Consider the following 18,237-nt stretch of genomic DNA (forward strand, 5'->3'; position numbering starts at 1 on the left):
AGAAAAATCAGACCAAGGGATTGAAAATATTTTTATCCAAAATGAAATGGCTAAAATAACCAACCAAACATGAGGAAAGCATGTCTCAAATTCTATTTTGTGAAATAATAGTTTCAAGTTATAAATATTAGTGTTATTTAGGTAACAAAAAATTTTCCTTAACCAAATAAGTCAGGCAATGTTGTATTAGAAGAAGTTTAACAGTTTTCTTTATTGTATGCCTTATGAGAACATGCCAGTGTGTTGTGCAATCCAAGAACAGAACATATCTACAATTTTTTAAATATTTAGATCACCGTTTGTACCATGAGCTTTGTATGATCACCAATCCACAAAAGTCACTTTGAAACCATGTTTATAATCAATATCACATGCAAATATAGATGTAATTATCCTAAATAAAAGTATTAAAAAATGTAACTAAGTTAGTGCATGTAAGAGTCATTCATGATATGCAGGTAGGTTTTCTCTCACGCTTGCCCTCTTGATAGCTGTAAATAAAATATTTCCTTTTACAACTTTCAAGAATGCTGATATTGCTTTTTCTTTAATGTTTGACTATTATACCAAAAAAGGTATTAATGTTGTCAATGTATGTGACACACAGATGTCCTATATATAGAGTAAAACATTTAAAAATAGAAGTTAGCTATATACCTTTTATTTGATAACTTTACATTTAATCTTCAACCTCTGCTGTGAATACAATTCCATAATTTATCTAATAACAATGTTCTGAAAAGTTAAATCAAACAATAAAAATGATACTAATAATGATACATTTTAAAACATGATATTACAAAAGGCAATTTTGATGCATGTAGATGAAAACAGCACTGACAGGATGGAAAATTAAGAGGTATTTTAAAACACTTGACTTTAGCAGTTGAGTTCTGTAATTCTAAATTCCTCTTAGAGACATGGTACTCTTGAAAGTCCAGGTGCAAAAGGTTGTTGGATATTTCTTATTTGCACCTAGAAATTAGAGCATTTCTCTGCAGTCATTAACTTTTTCCTACAGGAGACACTGAATTAATAAAACTTTTTCATTGAGGAACTTGCTTTTTACTTCAGTATTGCTCTTCTACTTTGTTATTTCTTCTCTAGAACAACCCCCCACACACACAAACACACACTCCGGTTGGCCCTATATTTTTTCTTAGCTACTTAGACTTCCACCTGTTGGCTTCGTTCTTAGGCTGTCTCACATTCACCAAATGGCGATATGCATCTTCATGCATGTTGATACGAAGAGGAAGTGTTTTCAGTAACAACTATTAAAAACTATTTTCATTGACTGAACCACCCTTCAGGGATATCTATCTTCAGGTAATGTCATATACAGGTAAAATTAAATTGAGGTTTCCTGGGCCAGTGGCCGTGGACAAGGGAATGTGATCGCCCTCACTGCACCACCAAAACGCCAGCCTACTACCCAATGGAAGAAATGGGAAATAGCTGCTGCAGAGAAAAGCAAATGCCTCATCCAGGATCAGAAAAGTATAGGCTAATGATTCTGATTGTGAGAAATTTCATTTTCTTTAAAAGAAGTAGCAATGAAATCTAACCTATGCTGATATTTAAATCTCTATTCCAATGTTGACACTGGATTCCCTTAAGCTTCAAATTTGAACTCAATATGTATGTTTTAGGCTAGAAAATTCTGTGTAGTCCAGGTTCTGGAAATTACAATACACTTTTTCTGCCCAAGTCGTAAGCATCTCCCCATGGGTCCTCTCCAAATTTTAGACGATGACATAAAAATACATATCTTCCATGGAGTGCCTACATTCATGTACTCCTTCACACATCGTAAAAGAACAATTATAGTGTGCTATTCAAAAGGCTTCCTTTTGAATATTAAGAGCGTTAAAAATTAATACTCAATTTTAACTCTAGTAAATATATAGATGAATGTAAAGCACTTTGTTTTTTCATTAAATGATAGTAATTGTAAATATACAAGTCTTAAGAGATTTAAGCACTGTCTGAAATAGAATTTTTTTAAAAAGGTCAACTTAAATTAAATAGCCCTGGTGAGGAAAAATGAATATTTAGACAGATAGATAGACATAGATATATGCGATTTATTTATCATTTATTTATTTGTTTATTTATAAATGGTAAGATTATTTTATTCTCCATTCACTAAATACAAAGAGATACATCAAACACTGCCTCCACCCTCTGTTCCGAAAAAGTCCTATTCATGCATCAGAATTAACTCAGCCATCACTTCTCCCTGATTCTTTTCCTGAACAACTCAGCCAGAATCAATCGTGCACTGCCTTAATGCCTTCTCACTGTATGCCCATTTCTATTGTTAAATTTGTTTCACTTTATTGTAAATACTTGTTTTCATATCTGTGACCCACTAGATCAGGCCCAGCAAACCTTCTCTGTAAAAAGCCAGATAGTAAATATTTTTGGCTTTGAAGGCCATACAGTCTAAGTTGCAACTACTCAGATCTGCAACTGTAGCACAAAAGCATCCATAGACTATACGTAAGGAAGGATATGGCTACGTTCCAGCAATGTTGTATTTGCACTAGCAGGTGGCAGACTGGATTTGGCCACAAAGTGTAGTCCACAATTCCTTAAAGGTAGAAACTGTGATTTTCAGTGCTTTCATCTTTGTTTTGCAGCTGTAAGCACAATGCTGAATATACAAAGGAGAGTTGATAAATGTATTTTTAATTTTAGTTCAGTTGAATCAAGTTACAGCAACTCAAGTTCCAATGATTTCTGGCCGTAAGAAGTCTGGTGCTTAAAAGTTGAGCTGTGTGCTGTCCAATATGTAACTTCTAGCGAGGTGTGGTTGTTTAATCTTAAATTAATTAAAATCAAACAAATTAAAAATTCAGTGCCTCAGACACATTAACCACATTCCCAGGGCTCACTAGCCTTATGTAGCTAATAGCTACCATATTTAAATAGCACAGACATAGAACATAACTATCATTACAGAAAGTTCTATTGGGCAGTCCTGGCTCAGATGATGTGAATATTAAGACAAGGAGATATCCTCAAGAAGAATCCTGGTGGTGTATAAAATATGGTTCAGTATAGCTTAAATACACTATCTTGACAAAATTTCAAAAACTGAAATTACATTATGCACAACAAATAAAAAGGTGTGAATTTACTGAATAAACTAGGTAATTAGACACAAGTATTCTACTACTTGAAGCAGATTCAGTAGACCTTTGGGTGTACGTGAATTTGCACATGTGTGTAACTAAAATTCAAGATTCACAGTAGATTGTATGCAATTAAAACAAAATGGTTCCTGTTACAGAAGCCATAGAAGAGAAAGTGGATTATACAAAAGAGACGCATCAGTGTAGGCAGAAGAGGATAATATTAGGTGCTCACTAACTCAAGAAGTAGAACAACTTTGACGATATCAGGAGAAAATGCAAAACAGGAACGACCAAAAGCATTTAAAATGCAAATGCAGGAAAGAAGACAGTTTTCATCTAATTGATTCTCAATTCTTACTAAAGAAAGGGGCAAGTTTATATTTTTTCTGCTGAAGGAGGCATTTAAGATCATGAAGTTCCAAGATCAAATTCAAGCTTAAACTATTATTTGTTATAGAAGCTTGACATTACTTTTTATCATTCTCACCTTCAGTTTACTCTCAGTACAATGATAATAATAAAACCGCTTCAGCAGACTACTGAGAGGACAAAATGAGGTGATATTTGTCGAGGGCTTAGTAGATTGTTCAACACATTGAATACCTGGGAAATTGTAGCAATTTTATTACAGAGGTTGAGCATGGTTTGGTGGGATAAGGAAGCTGAAGACAATGGGGAAGTTTTAAAATTGCTTTGTGAAGAATAAGAAAGGAAGTTGAGTGAGAGAATATGAAATAATTCCTCAAAAGCTTCTAAGGCTCAGATAAGATAGGAAACAATGAATTTCTTCGAATAACAATATTTGAGGTTATGTGATTATTTTGTGCTAGCTATGTCAGGATGTCAATTATAGGAGAAGAGAATGCAGAGAAATGAATCCTGAACAAAATATCTGTGGGCTATTTGTGATCGAGAAACATTAAGCAAAGGCCTTGAGTCGTAAGCAAGGGAGTGACCAAAGAGTCCAGGATTAATAAAGACCAAAGTAAAGCCAGGGAAAAGTCGTAAAAAGGATAAACTAGAGAAGCCAAGGTAAAGAAATTCCCACTAATGCCAAAGCTATGCTGGGCTAAGAATAACACATGAGACAGGGAGAAAAATGGAGAACTGTCATCACCAACTTTGATGCTCAAAGTTCAATTTTTAAAGGTAAGATAGATAAATGCAGGTCAAGAAAAAAACTTTAAAATTCCTAAACGTTGTCCAGGACGATGGTAAGAATTGAGGTAATAGGGAATACCATAAGCCAGGTACCAAAGAATTTTAAGCAAACATGGAAGTGACTTGCTGGTTGATAGAAGACAGTGGCCGGGAATGGTAAAGTGATGTAATCAAATATTCTTTTAACCTCAAAGGAAGATTATTATATTATTGCACTTTGGATCTTTGAAAGTATTTGAAATAAATTGGTTTTGAAATACACATTATTTTATGTTTAAAAGTTGAAAACTTCAGGAAATGTTAATGTTTGCATTATTATTATTATTATGTTTATGTTCATTATGTTTTATGAAGTGTTCTTCAATAAGAATGACAATATTGCTGAAATGTAGCTAGCGTTACAAAGGAGTGTGGACACTGGTGAAATGTGAGTAAAATAGAGGTACTTTCTGAGTTTTTCATGTATACAGGGAATCAAAAAATGTTAGTTTTCCTAGACTATTTGGAGTCTACAGAGTACTAAGGTGCAAAACATTCTTTCGATTTCCAACTGTAAATATACAAGTATTATTTCCTCCTATCGCTCAGTTAATAGAAAATAAACCAATACACTAAGCATTTTAAATCTGTGCTACAGATCCAAACATCTTTAGAGACTTGTTACACAAATGTCTTCATAATGTATATTTTTTCCTCTTTCAAAAGCAAGAGGGAATGGGGGATGGGAGGGGAAATCTCTGCAATATACTTCCTTAGAATTATTTTCACAAATGCCAACGTCTGTCTTTTTCTTTAACTTAAGACAGCACCTGCAACCTCTTTCAGTCCCAGTGGTAAAACTGCACGGTCTCACAGAAACATGCTTGCCAAAGAAGTCTGGAGGCTTGTGACACAGTTTACACCTGTTTAGATGTCTTGTCACCTCACAGAGTTGCTTTCAGTTGCCACCTCATGTAAATTTTGCATTCAAGCTGCTATCATTCTTTAGCAAGAGCGTACTTTTCTCTTATTTTGGAACTTGATTGACTTTTCGAACTCAGCTGCACCTTCCACAATTAAAAAAAAAATGTTTCTGTCAGTTTTTATAACTGGGTTCTTATGACAGTAGAGTTCCCAATACATGACCATGTAATCAGTCAGCTATCTTCCCCACTGTGTCTTAGTTATAATTGAGACTAGCTTTTGATATTCAAGCTTAATCAATTTTATAGGTTCAAGGATTCCCTTAATAATCTTTGGTATGACTCATGCAGTAGAAGCTATTTATTCTGCATGCCACTGTGCTGGAATGATCAGGGCCTTGCTCTCAATTTCTGAAGCTATTGCTTCTCTCAGGCTTCATAAAAACAAATAATAAAAGTAAAATAAAATTGTGTGGATTTTTGCTTTTCTTTTTTTCCACTGTACCAATTGGAGCATAGTAACAAAATCAATAAAGATTCTAAATTGGGCCCATTATAATAATATTTTACATTTATTGGGGAATAGCCTGGCTTCTGATGTTTATGTAATGTGAGGTATAGACTGAGGATTTTTTTTGCATATTACTATCCAATTGTTTTTGTATCATTTTTTGAAGACTGTCCTTTAGCCATTCAATTGCTTTTGAACTTTTGCCAAAAATCAATTGACCATATACGTGTAAATCTATTTTTGGACCCTGTTCCATTTATTTGTCTGTCACTGTGCTTCAATACTATAGTTTGATACTAAGTGCTAAAATTAGATAATGTAAGTCCTTCCAACCTTGATCCCTTTTTTCAAAGTTGTTGGGCTATTCCAGTTCATTTGCATTTCTATACAAATTTCAGAATCGGCCTGTCAATTTTTACAAAAAAAAGACTTGTAGGATTTTATTTGTTATCACATTTAATGTATAAATCAATTCAGGAATCATTTCAATAGAGAAAAAAAGGCTTTAAACTTTCGTTTAAACTCATGTTCATAAATAGCAAATCAAATATTTAACATCTTATGTTAGACTTAATTGGAACAGGTTTTATTGATGAATAATGATCACTGATTCTTATCTAACATGCAGTGTGCACCAGACATTGTAATGTTGCATGTGACATAATTAGGCATTTACTTGCTAAGAAAGTAGATCTTAAATGTCCCCAACACAAAAAGGAAATGGTAACTATGTTACAGGATGGAGGTGGTAACTGATACTATGGTAGTAATCATCTTGCAATTGATAAATGTATCAAATCAACACATTATTGTATACCTTAAACTTACACAATGTTATATGTTAATTATATCTCAATAAAGCTGAAAAAATTAACTAATTAAAAAAACATTTACTAGTTGATGGACATCTAAACTGTTCCCATTGTTTTGCTCTAATACACAATATAAACACCTTTGTATAAATATTTCTAGACATAAATACTAAGGTTTTGGTAGGATCATTTTTAGAAATAAAATTGCTGATTCAAAGTATATGTATTTAAATCATAAATAGATACTCCAAATTATCCTAAAATTAATATTTCCTAAACAGATAAACCTCCCCATCTCTCTTTATCTTTGTCAATATGTGTTATTTTCATTTTGTTTTATTTTGGCCATTTTGAGGGACAAAGGAAATATTTTATTTTTGTTTTATATTGCAAATATTTACAAATACAAAATGAGAATATTTATTTTCTCTGTTAATAGTTCTGTGCATTTGTTGTTAAAATTTTTGGCCATTTTTCCTTTTCTGTCATCTTTCTCTTTGATTACAGGAGTTCTTTGCATTTTACATCAATTAATTGCTATATATGTTACAAAAATTGTATTGCCTATGTCATCACTTTGACTCAGTATTTAATTTCATTGATACTTTATAACTATATAAAGGCAAATATTTTTTGTCTTTGTTTTATTTTTATTTTTATTTTTGGCTTAGAAGGGCATTCATTATTCTGCAAGTAAAGCACACATAAACACACATTTTTCAATACTTTCTATAATGTAATACTATAATGTATTTACTATCACAATAATAAATCTCTATTACAAACAACTATAAAATCTCTTTAACAACACATATTTATTTTGTTTAAAATAAATATGAACTTTAAACAACACATATTTATTTTTCATGCACATGGGGCTGTGAGTCAGCAGGAATCCTGCGAGGCTAATCTGTGATTCATTGGTTTTGTTTTAGGTCATAGATTGGGTTGAAACATACTCTAAATATTTCTTCATTCTGGAGCCAGAGTTCCCCTGGACATGTTCTTGCCATGGTAAATGGAGAAGCAAGAAAGCAAGTCAAACTGCACAACCACATGTAAAACACCTACTCATATTTTGCCTACTAATTTTCCATTGGCCAAATTAAGTCACATGGTCAAGTTCAAATAAAATAGAGCAGGTAAGTACATGCTGCCAACACCAAAGCCAGGGCAAGGACAGGTAGAGAAGAATTTTCAATATGTAATCCAGTGTGACTACAACTATTTCAAATGTTCATTTAAAGTCCACTTTCATTTTGAAGTTTATGGCTTTAATTTTATATATGATACTATGAAAAGACCTATTTTATCAATAGTATTTCTTCACATATAATTTAATGCATTATATTAATATAAAATATTAATATAATACTTATTAAATACTGTAAGTATATTAATATGACATATTAATATAATATATTAAATTATTGCAACAACATTCATTAAATAGTCTATATCTTATCCACTGTTTTGAAATGATCCTTCAATCATGTATTAAAACATCATATATTTTAAATTCCTTTTTTAATTTAATTTTTATTTTATATTGGAGTATAATTGATTTAAAATGTGTTAGTTTCAGGTGTACAGCAAAGTGATTCAGTTATACATATACATATATCCATTCTTTTTCAGATTCTTTTCCCATATAGGTTACTACATAATATTGAGTAGAGTTCCCTGTGCCATACTGTAGGTCCTTGTTAATTGTATACTTAATATATAGTAGTGTGTATATGTTAATCCCAAACTTCTAATTTATCCCTCCCTACCACATTTTGTCTTTGGTAACCATAAGTTTGTTTTTGAAGTCTGTGAGTCTGTTTCTGTTTTGTAAAAATGTCATGTGCATTATTTTTTAGATTTCACATATAAGTGATATCATATGATATTTGTCTTTCTCTGTCTGACTTACTTCACTTAGTATGATAATCTCTAGGTCCATGCTTGTTGCTGCAAATGGCATTATTTCATTCTTTTTTTATGGCTAATATTCCATTGAATGTGAGTAGATATTACAGGTTATTCAAAATTTCTTCATGGTTCTACATTACCATAAACATTTCTAAAAAATACTCTCAACACTTGCTTCTATCCAGTTTCCTAATTTTTTCTACTCTGGTAGTCTAATAGGTCTTTTATATCCTAACATAAATTTTGTTTCTCTGGTATCCAAGCATTGTTAGCATTTCTTCAAACTCATATTAACATTTTGTTTCTTTTCTCACACATTGGTTTACTTACATAAATTATAATGTTCTTATTTCTTGCACATTTTTCTATTGAGACTGGTGATTCTCCTTGTTGATATAGCATAGGTAGAAGCATCTTGGAGATTTTGAAACTGTAAATGTCTTCTCTCGTTTTGTTATCGTCTCTTACTTTTCTAGTTATTTCTTTGAAAAACAGAAATCTTTAATTTTGATATAATTGAATTCATCATTTTGTGCCATATAATCTGGCTTTGGAAATTAGTTTGAGAAGTCTTTTTCCCCTAAGCTGTTGTATTTTTAAAATAAAGAATGTGAAAATACAATAAGATAATGTTATATATACTAAGTAAGTTGACTGTAAATTTTGAGTATTTGGTAAGATAATTTTTTTGAACAACTGTATCTCTTTAATATATCATTTAGTTTGTATCTCTGGCTTTCCAGTCTGTCTATCTTTATAAGTTATACACTACTCATTATAGAAACAATTGAAAAAACGATACATTTATAGAAAAGTAACTTAGAAATATGAGAAAAATGAATCATAATCTTATTCTAAGAACAAATAAGATTCTATAACTCTCACTCTGACTCCTGTTATTTCATTGACTCATCTCCTGCTCGTTTCCTTCTTACGCACTAGTTTCCAGTAACACTGGCCTTCTGATTTTTCAAACACACCACGAGTTCCTTCCTCAGGGCTTTCACCCTTGCTTGGCTACGGCTAGAAGTTTCTTTCAGACTGAAGCACAATCTACTCTCTCACCCCCTTCAGGCCATTTGTCACTGGCATCCTTTCATAAAATTGTCCCCAATCCAACTTATTTTCTTCCTTGCTTTATTTTTCATCTCATCACATATTACTCTATAAGCAGTAATTATATTAACTATATATGTCATCTATTGTCTGTCTCCCAGACTAGAAAATAAGCTTTATGAAGCCAAAGTTTTGTGTTTCTTTTCTTTTCTTCTGTTTTCTTATCATATTAAACAAGAGCTGAATGGTAATCTCTTAAATATTTATTGGTTGACTGAACCAATCAATCAATAAATCCAAGTTCATAAAAACTCAATTATCCCTTTTTAAGCTAGGAATTATCAGGTGTGACTGAAAGCTACTGGTACACTCGTAGTACTCCAGGGAAAACAAAACAAAACAAAACAAAATGGAAAACAAACATCAAAACTTTTTTGGTCATTTTGACCAGCACTTTCATAATTTAGCTATTTTTTTTAGTATTTTTAAATATGGTAACTTGACATTAAAAAAGAAGTGATCAGAGATCACTAATAATAGAAATAAATATTTAATTTTCCCCTTTGGCCTCTAAAAGCATAGGAGATCAGAGACAGAGATCAAAATGTATATTCAAATTTAGTAGGACTTCCAAATTTGTATTTGAAATCTTTCCATTTAAAAAGTTAAACACATACACAACATATACTTAAGTACATATCTGTGCATAACATGTACAATGTGTGTGAAATGAGGCAAATCTATTCTCATGAACCTTATTTTCTAGTAGGGGTTACAGACAATAAGCAATAGGAATGACTAAAACAATATCTTATATAAGAGATATATTTTTTTCTGGACTAAAAGTTATACAAAACATACTAAGTCATAGATTTGTACTTTTCTCCAAAAACTGGGACAAATTTAGCAAACAATTTTTCCACTAAGATTTTATTAATTTCATAAAATATGGCAATGTGTTTATTAGCATACTGTGAAACATTACCATAGATGATTATAATTAAACTACACTTATCAAAATAATGAATAAAGCACATTTTGTGGTACAGCAGTGTTGATGTTTTTCATATTTATCTGTTCACTAACTAATCTGCCAAATTCGGTAATCTCTAGTGAGCCTCTCAGTTCTCAGTGTAAATTACTGAGGGTCTACTCTGATAATAAATAACAATAGCAATTCTGGGAAACAAAGCATTAGCAGTTTAATGTCTAAACACTTTTTTTCTGGATAGTATAAATTAAGAATACAATAAAGCATTTTTCATTCAATTAGTATATGTTTCCAGAGGGTTATAATGCAATTTAAAAGGCTGCTTATAATGAGTATATCAAAGCACCTGAATTTTAATGCTATCAAAAAGTGTTCAGGATGTTCTAAAGAAGAGGATTAGTTTCATAATGCATCAACCAAAAGAGAGACCATAATATGAAAATATCTCTAAATCTAAGATGTGTGAAGTGACTTTTATTAGTCCATCCATTTTCTTAGACTCTGAAACTGAAACCTACTATGCTTAAGTTCCAGTATGCACACTACTATATGTAAAATAGATAACTAATAAGAGCCTACTGTATAGCACAGCGAGCTCTCCTCAATACTCTGTAATGACCTATATGGGAATAGAATCTTAAAAAGAGTGGATACATGTATATGTATAACTGATTCACTTTGCTGGACAGCAGAAACTAACACAACACTGTAAATCAACTATATTCCAAAAAAAATTAATAATAAATAAATAAATAAATTCCAGTATGTAGGTGCCCAAAACATTGACAAAATCTGGACAGTGTATTAATTAATTGATTGATTGATTTATATAACAGATACCAATTGAGTAACTACTAAGTATCTGGTACTCTTTTAGACACTGGAGGTACACTACCTAAAACAGAATAAATTCTCTGCCTTTGTGGAGTTCTTAATCAAATTCGGAGTGAAAGAAAAATAAAATAAAGTAAATAAGTCAAAGAATATATCACACAATTCACACAGTCAAGGATATATCAAAGGGTATATCACACAATAACCCACAGCTAGCTGGGTTCCTAAATCCACTGGCCTTCTTCCTGAGCATACGTGGACCCTGTATTTTCAAGCTTCCCTTGCAGTTAGGTGCAGCTATATGACCCATTTGTATTATGGTAAGCAGAGATTAGTCTGTCTCTCAGGTCTGCTCAGAAAAACCTGGATATGGATATGTTGTGACTGCATTGGTCAAATTGGCACATATTAATGTGTTCTAGTATTTTACCCATGGTACACCTAGGGTAACCCAATAACTGCAGGGTTTGCCCTGGATTTGGACTGCCATCATGAATTATTTTGGGGGTGAGAAATAAATTTCTATGTTGTTTAGGAAACCTAATTACTCTTGGGTCACTTTGTGGCACCATCACAGGCTTACCCTGCCTGATTTAGGATGTTAAACTTTGTTTAAAATTAAGGAGATAAAGCATGTAAGATGATGGAGAGGATATGGTGGATATCTGCTTCTCTGCCATGTTTGGTTGCTGCCTCATGACCCATTATGGCTGCTCTGTCTCTAGCCTTCATGACTGCATTCTAGCCAACAAGAAGTGTAAAGGTATTAAGAGGGGCCAGTCCAAATTCAAAGATTTGTGGGGAGGATTAAGCTGAAAGAAGCTTTGAAGAACTCACATAGGACATGTCTGCTTGCATATTTTTAATTCAAATGCCAACACATGACCTCCCCTGACTTGAAAGGAGCTCAGGAAATGTACATTTTATCCCAAGAGGCACTTGCACACAGAAAAATCAGGGCTTTTATTAGTGAGGATCAAGGGGAAATATTATGGGACCACTAGAGGTCTTGACACAGAGAGTCAGGTATGAGAGAATGCCTAGTGGTAGACATTCATTTAAAGTTGATTCTTGAAAATAATTTGAAATTAGCCAGGTAAGCAAGAGTTGAAAGCGAGGTTGGTTGATGAAAAGGAAAAGGCAAGTAGACAAGAGTGAGCTTCGAGCATTTAGGAAACTCTCAGACCTACTCTGTGTTACAGATGTTCAACAAAGCTAAAATAATAATAATAATAATAATAATAATAATAAAATTAGGGCTCAGAAAATGTATAAGAGTCTGAGAAATAGATTTCCGAATTATCACAATGTAGGTAATTTTAAATCAGGAATGCCAATGAAATCACAAGCTCAAATGCACAGAGAAAGATGGGGATACAGTTAAGTATGGCCTGAAGAAGAGAAATGAGTAGAAAGAGAAAGAGGAATCTGAGGGGAAAAAAGCAAACACTTATTATAGGGGTACATAGTATCAGCATACTTAATGTTAGAAGAATTATCGGTAACACAAAATGCCATGAAGGAAAAACTTGATCAAGGATACAGAAAGTTGAGCTAGGATGTACAATGGGAAAATATCACTGAATTTGTCTTTGATGCATTTACTGGTAAAGGGCAGAATATTATGCCACCCCAAAATATGACTGTAGAGGTTCAGGACATGCCACCCTAAAATATGCTGCTTTGGCATATTGATTTTTTGAGATGTAGACACTTGAAAAACAGCAAATACAGAGAAAAGCTTTCTTGGAATGCCACTATCTGTTTAAAAATAGATCCAAAAAAAGCAGTTCAATTGTCATAACCCTTCCCTAGAAGTTTCATTAACCAGGCAAGATTAGTTTTTTCATAAGAGAGGAGATTAGAAGTTGACATCACACCCAAACGGTCTACAGTTCCTCACCCCTTCCCTCTTATGGTGGTTTATAATTCTGAATTCTAAGCCATCTCAGGGAGTTAATCACTTTTCCCTAGGAAACTTTCATATATACATGGGGTATATGCGTTAATAAACTTGTTTGTTTCTCTCTTGTTAATATGACTTTTATTACAGGATCTCAGATTAGAGTTCAAAAAAGTAGAAGGAAAATTATCTTTCCTTTTCTCTACACTGGAATTTTTGAAACTTTGCTTTCTGTAGGCTGTTTATTAAAAAACAAATGAGAAGTCATTAACCCTAGGTGTGTGGTGAAACTGAATTTGGACATCAGGTTCCAGAATCAGATTTTGGTTAGAATTCCAGCACCAGCACCAACTGAAAGTGAAACTTTAAAATACTTACTTAACTTCTCTGTGCCTCAGTTTCCAACATGTAGATTAGCTGTAATAGCATCAGTTTTAAAGCTTATAATGAGGATTGAATCAAACGACACATGTAAAAGTTCTTAGCCTAATCCCAGATTCATAAGTACTCAGTAAATATTAGCTATTAGTTTATTGAAGCACATTATTAACAACGCTGACAATGAAAGAAGAAAAAGAAATAGAAAAGTAGTTCAAGAGGGCAACAGAGTTTGATGGAAGATTTCGGTTTTGTAGAGTGGGGCAAGTGAGACTACGTTACCATTGGTGTTGGTCAATGAATGAGAAAAATGATAACCGACATGGATATGAGTCTTTAATGAAGAAGAGATCTAGGGATTTTGAACAATATTTGGAAAAATAGATGCTATGAATAGGAAGTGATATATCATCTATCACCTTCTTAATAAATCATCACTTAACAAAGTATATAAAAGATTGACAGAAACCGGCTGAAGGGAGAGACTTAATTTATAATGGACACAGGCAGAGTGGTTTGATAACTGTCTTCAGGCATTGGTGTCATTGAAAGCTAAATTTTTCTCCTCTCTTTTTACAGACATAAACGTTCAAATCAAGTTCTTGAAAAAGAGAGAGAAAAAGAGATACAGGGAGAGGTAGAGAAAGAAAATGAAAGTTTAAAGAATAAGAAACTTTACCACAGGTTTCATAAGTTATTCCACTGCTCTCTGTCTTTCTTACTTTCCGTTCCTCATACTATGTTTTGGAGGGCGTTTTTGTCTTTTGTTTTTAATCTGGAGAATGGTATGAGAAAGGCCTTTGGGTATGCTAAGAATGTACTATTCTACTTTATTATAATGATAGCTTTTAACAGCACAGGGACCTTGCCTGTATAACGTCCCCTGTCTTGCTTGGGGTGAGTCCCGTTCAGACCAAGTCAGCTTATTTCACATTATTGTCAGTTATGGGTGGGAACCTCTAGCGGTTGTGGAAGGGCTGGGGGCGGGGCGGGGATGGAATTGTCCGTTAATTACAGACACTGCATTGTTTTTAAATGTTTTCAGTCAATTTGTAGATAGAACTCTAATAGATTTTTAACTTTCTTAGACTTGGTTTTTTACACACTAAAACAAAATGCGGTTCTAAAGACCACTATCATTTTCTGTTGCCTTTAAAAAATATTCATTTATCATTTCCCAGTCTGGATTTCCCCTCTTGATACTACATGTCAATAAGGTGAATATGACTCAAAACATGAATGTACATGACCCATCTTTCAACACTGAATGATAAAAATATGAACCTTCAGTGGCGGAGGCCGTGGCTGCCACGGACCCACCCAGCCTAGTGCCTCACCTGCGCCCCGTGCCTCACCTGCGCCCCCTTGCGGCGAGTCGACCGACCACCTTGCTGCAGTGCATTTTTCACAGTAAACAAATTCCATGTGGTCAGTTGAAAACATTCAATCCCTCAAATATGAACTGGCTCGTGTGTAGAAGATATTTGGGAGGAATAAATTATGGGATTGAGCTTCATTCAGATGTGGTGGAATATGCGAAGAAAAACCTGGAGAGTTTGATCAAAAAAAGTGATAGCTTTGATAATCAGCTTCTAGACCTGTACTAGCCATCTGAATGGGAAAGTGCATGGCATGGCTAGGTCACCCTGATTTCTCAGCAGCTTATCAGAATAATTATATGAGCAAGTTGGCACAGCTCCTGCTGTTCACAAAATCATCTGTCTCAAGATGAAAATATTCCAACATGAACCTATGAAGAAAAGCACTGCTAAGATTTGAGTTCGGTGAGCCCACATTTGTGGTTGCTAATTGCTCCCGGAAAGCATCTGATGGTCATCAGTATTATCGAGATTATTGTGGAGCTGGAGTCCAGAAATACTGTGAGAAGTACATGAAAATATTACTAAAAGTGGGAGGCATTCTAGTTATGCCTGTAGAAGATCATTTAACACAAATTATGAGAAGCAAACAAAACACTTGGGAAAGTAAAAATATTATTGCTGTTTCATTTGCTCCACTTGTGCAACCAAGTAAGAAGGATAATGGCAAACCAGAGCCTGTGGGACATCCCCACACACAAACCCACGCTGTCTGGAATCTACAGAACTTGCTTGTATTTACATTCAATGCACAGGGAGACATTTCATAAGTAATGAGATGCAGGCCAAGGGGGGGTCCCTTAAAGGGCTCCACCCAAAAGAAAGAGTTAAACAGAGAGCTACACTTATGTATTTGTAGATAATCAGCTTATTCCTCAGCCTCTAGACAGTGAGGAGGGTGAAAAAAATAGAAGAGAGAGAAAAGGAAGAGGAAGACCACAATGAAGTTAAAAGAACCACCTCAGAATTTCCTGAGAGAAAAAATTATGAAACTCCCCCCCTCCCCTGTGAATCTTTAAAAGCTTACTTGAGGGGGCTTCCCTGGTGGCGCAGTGGTTGAGAATCTGCCTGCCAATGAAGGGGACACGGGTTCGAGCCCTGGTCTGGGAGGATCCCACATGCCGCGGAGCGACTGGGCCCATGAGCCACAATTACTGAGCCTGCACGTCTGGAGCCTGTGCTCCGCAACAAGAGAGGCCGCGATAGTGAGAGGCCCCGCGCACCGCAATGATGAGTGGCCCCCGCAACTAGAGAAAGCCCTCGCACAGAAACGAAGACCCAACACAGCCATAAATAAATAAAAAAATTAAAAAAAAAAAAGCTTACTTGACATATTTTAGAGAAAAATAACTTAGATTAAGAAGAAAGAATGCCTACTGATAATTCCTCTAGTCTTTAAAATGTGGCATTTGTTAGGAGTTAAAAAGAGAGAGAATGTTTTCTTTCATCAGAGTGAACTTACAGTAGAAAAAAGTATCTTCTTTCTGTCAGTAATAAAAATGATGTATTCAGTGATTAAAAATAATCCCTTTCATAAAATATATTTTTCTTTAAGTCTTGGAAAAATGGCTGTTTTAACTCAGGATGACTTCAAGAGTGGACTGCAACAGTAGGCAGACTTGGTATGATGTAAATCCTGTTCTGATTCCTTATAGATTTGTAGTGGTGAGAGTTAGATTTAATTTTATGTAAGGTTACATAACTGTTAAGCATATATAATCTGATTTGAATTGCAGTTGTTTGCATTTCCTCGAAAAAAACTTTCTTATCTAATAAGAAAATACAATCTTTTGTAGTCCCACTTCCCTTACTTTTGTTGCAGTCACTATTGCTGTGTTGCTATAGATGTATTCCGGGTAATATATGAGTGCAATAATCATACAGATAGTGAATAATTTAACTTTTAAAAAAGTTTCATGGAATTCAACAGCACTGCTACTCTTGCTTTTGCATCTATTGCCTGAAGACGTGGGGAAGATATCTGCTTCTCTCATAGAGACTTTAAGGACACATCAAGTGAATAGTAAAGTAAAAAGTATATACTTAATAGAACTTTTAGTTTGTGTGGACCCTTTACATTTTCAGTATTTAAAAATAATGAGGTTATCTTACTCTCTGGAGTTTTAGAAGAGAGTATATTTAGGATTGTTTTTTCTACAGTCCACTCTATAAAGTATTTAGTTAAAAAAAAAACCAAAAAACCCACTGTTCTGTGTGACTGTACAGACAGTGAGTGAATAAGCATGAGTGATAGCCACTCTCTTGGGATAAGCTCAGTAGCTGGGCCAGAGCTGATTTGCTCAGGTGGTGCACTTTAGCAAAGGTAACTTCTAGTTCATCTGCATATTTATCTTTGAAAAGGTAGGGTTGAGCTAGCCTACATTTACTTTGAAATTCATCTTTGTAGTATAAGAAATATTTACAGAAATTATACGTAGAAGCCTTTTGCTTTGAAAATCCAAAATCATAGTGTAATCTTTGGGACCTACATTGTGCTCATTTAAAAATTCTTCCCATTTTTTTTTTTTTTTGTCTGTTTCTTTTGGTAGAATTATAATGATTTTCAGTTTTTGCTTAATATCACATAAACTGTCATTTAAATGTTAGTTGTAGCTTATCAGTGATAAAACAGGTAATAAATACCATTATTAGTTTGTTTCTTTTCTTCCAAATTGGGCCAGAAACAGTTATCCTTTGTTAAGAAAGTGTACAATGTAATGCAATGTAACATATTTACTACTTAGTGTTACATGGATTATATATTTTTTTAAAAGGAAAAATTTGAGAGTACCCCTTATTACCACCAGCATCACTGTTACAGTGGTTGATCAAGTATGCTTAAGGACATCCAATTAATGTATAGTAAAAAGATTATTATCTCTCAGCAAAGATTCAACTGTTAGTAATACATAGACGGTTTCAAAAATCTCAGCTCCGGTAATTTCACACATCTAAAAACAAGTGTGTGAGCTATTCTAAGCATGAATTATTCCAAGTAAGTGAGGATATTTTAGTAATGTGAAAGATAATTTCATGGAAGGTATTTGTTTTATACCAGTGACTAGGGCTTAGATTTGGAGGTTGGAGGGTGGGTTATCGCCACAATTATTCTTAGACGATTACTAAGTTGTTATTGTTAAGAAATGCCCCATCTCATTTCTATCAAGGAAAAAAAATAGTTTTATACAATTGTTATCTGCTAGAAATATTCACTTTATTTTGAATTAAATGCTAGTTTTAGAAGTATAAT

The 18,237-nt window shown here is 33.7% G+C and overlaps 1 pseudogene; it reads left to right on the forward strand.

Moving 5' to 3' along the window:
* Positions 1-15,065: 15,065 nt before the first annotated feature.
* On the forward strand, positions 15,066-16,337 carry LOC103007963 (protein-L-isoaspartate O-methyltransferase domain-containing protein 1-like; annotated as a pseudogene).
* The last annotated feature ends 1,900 nt before the right edge of the window (positions 16,338-18,237 follow it).

The sequence above is a fragment of the Balaenoptera acutorostrata genome, chromosome 5 (assembly GCF_949987535.1).
Source record: "Balaenoptera acutorostrata chromosome 5, mBalAcu1.1, whole genome shotgun sequence".
Lineage (NCBI taxonomy): Eukaryota > Metazoa > Chordata > Mammalia > Artiodactyla > Balaenopteridae > Balaenoptera > Balaenoptera acutorostrata.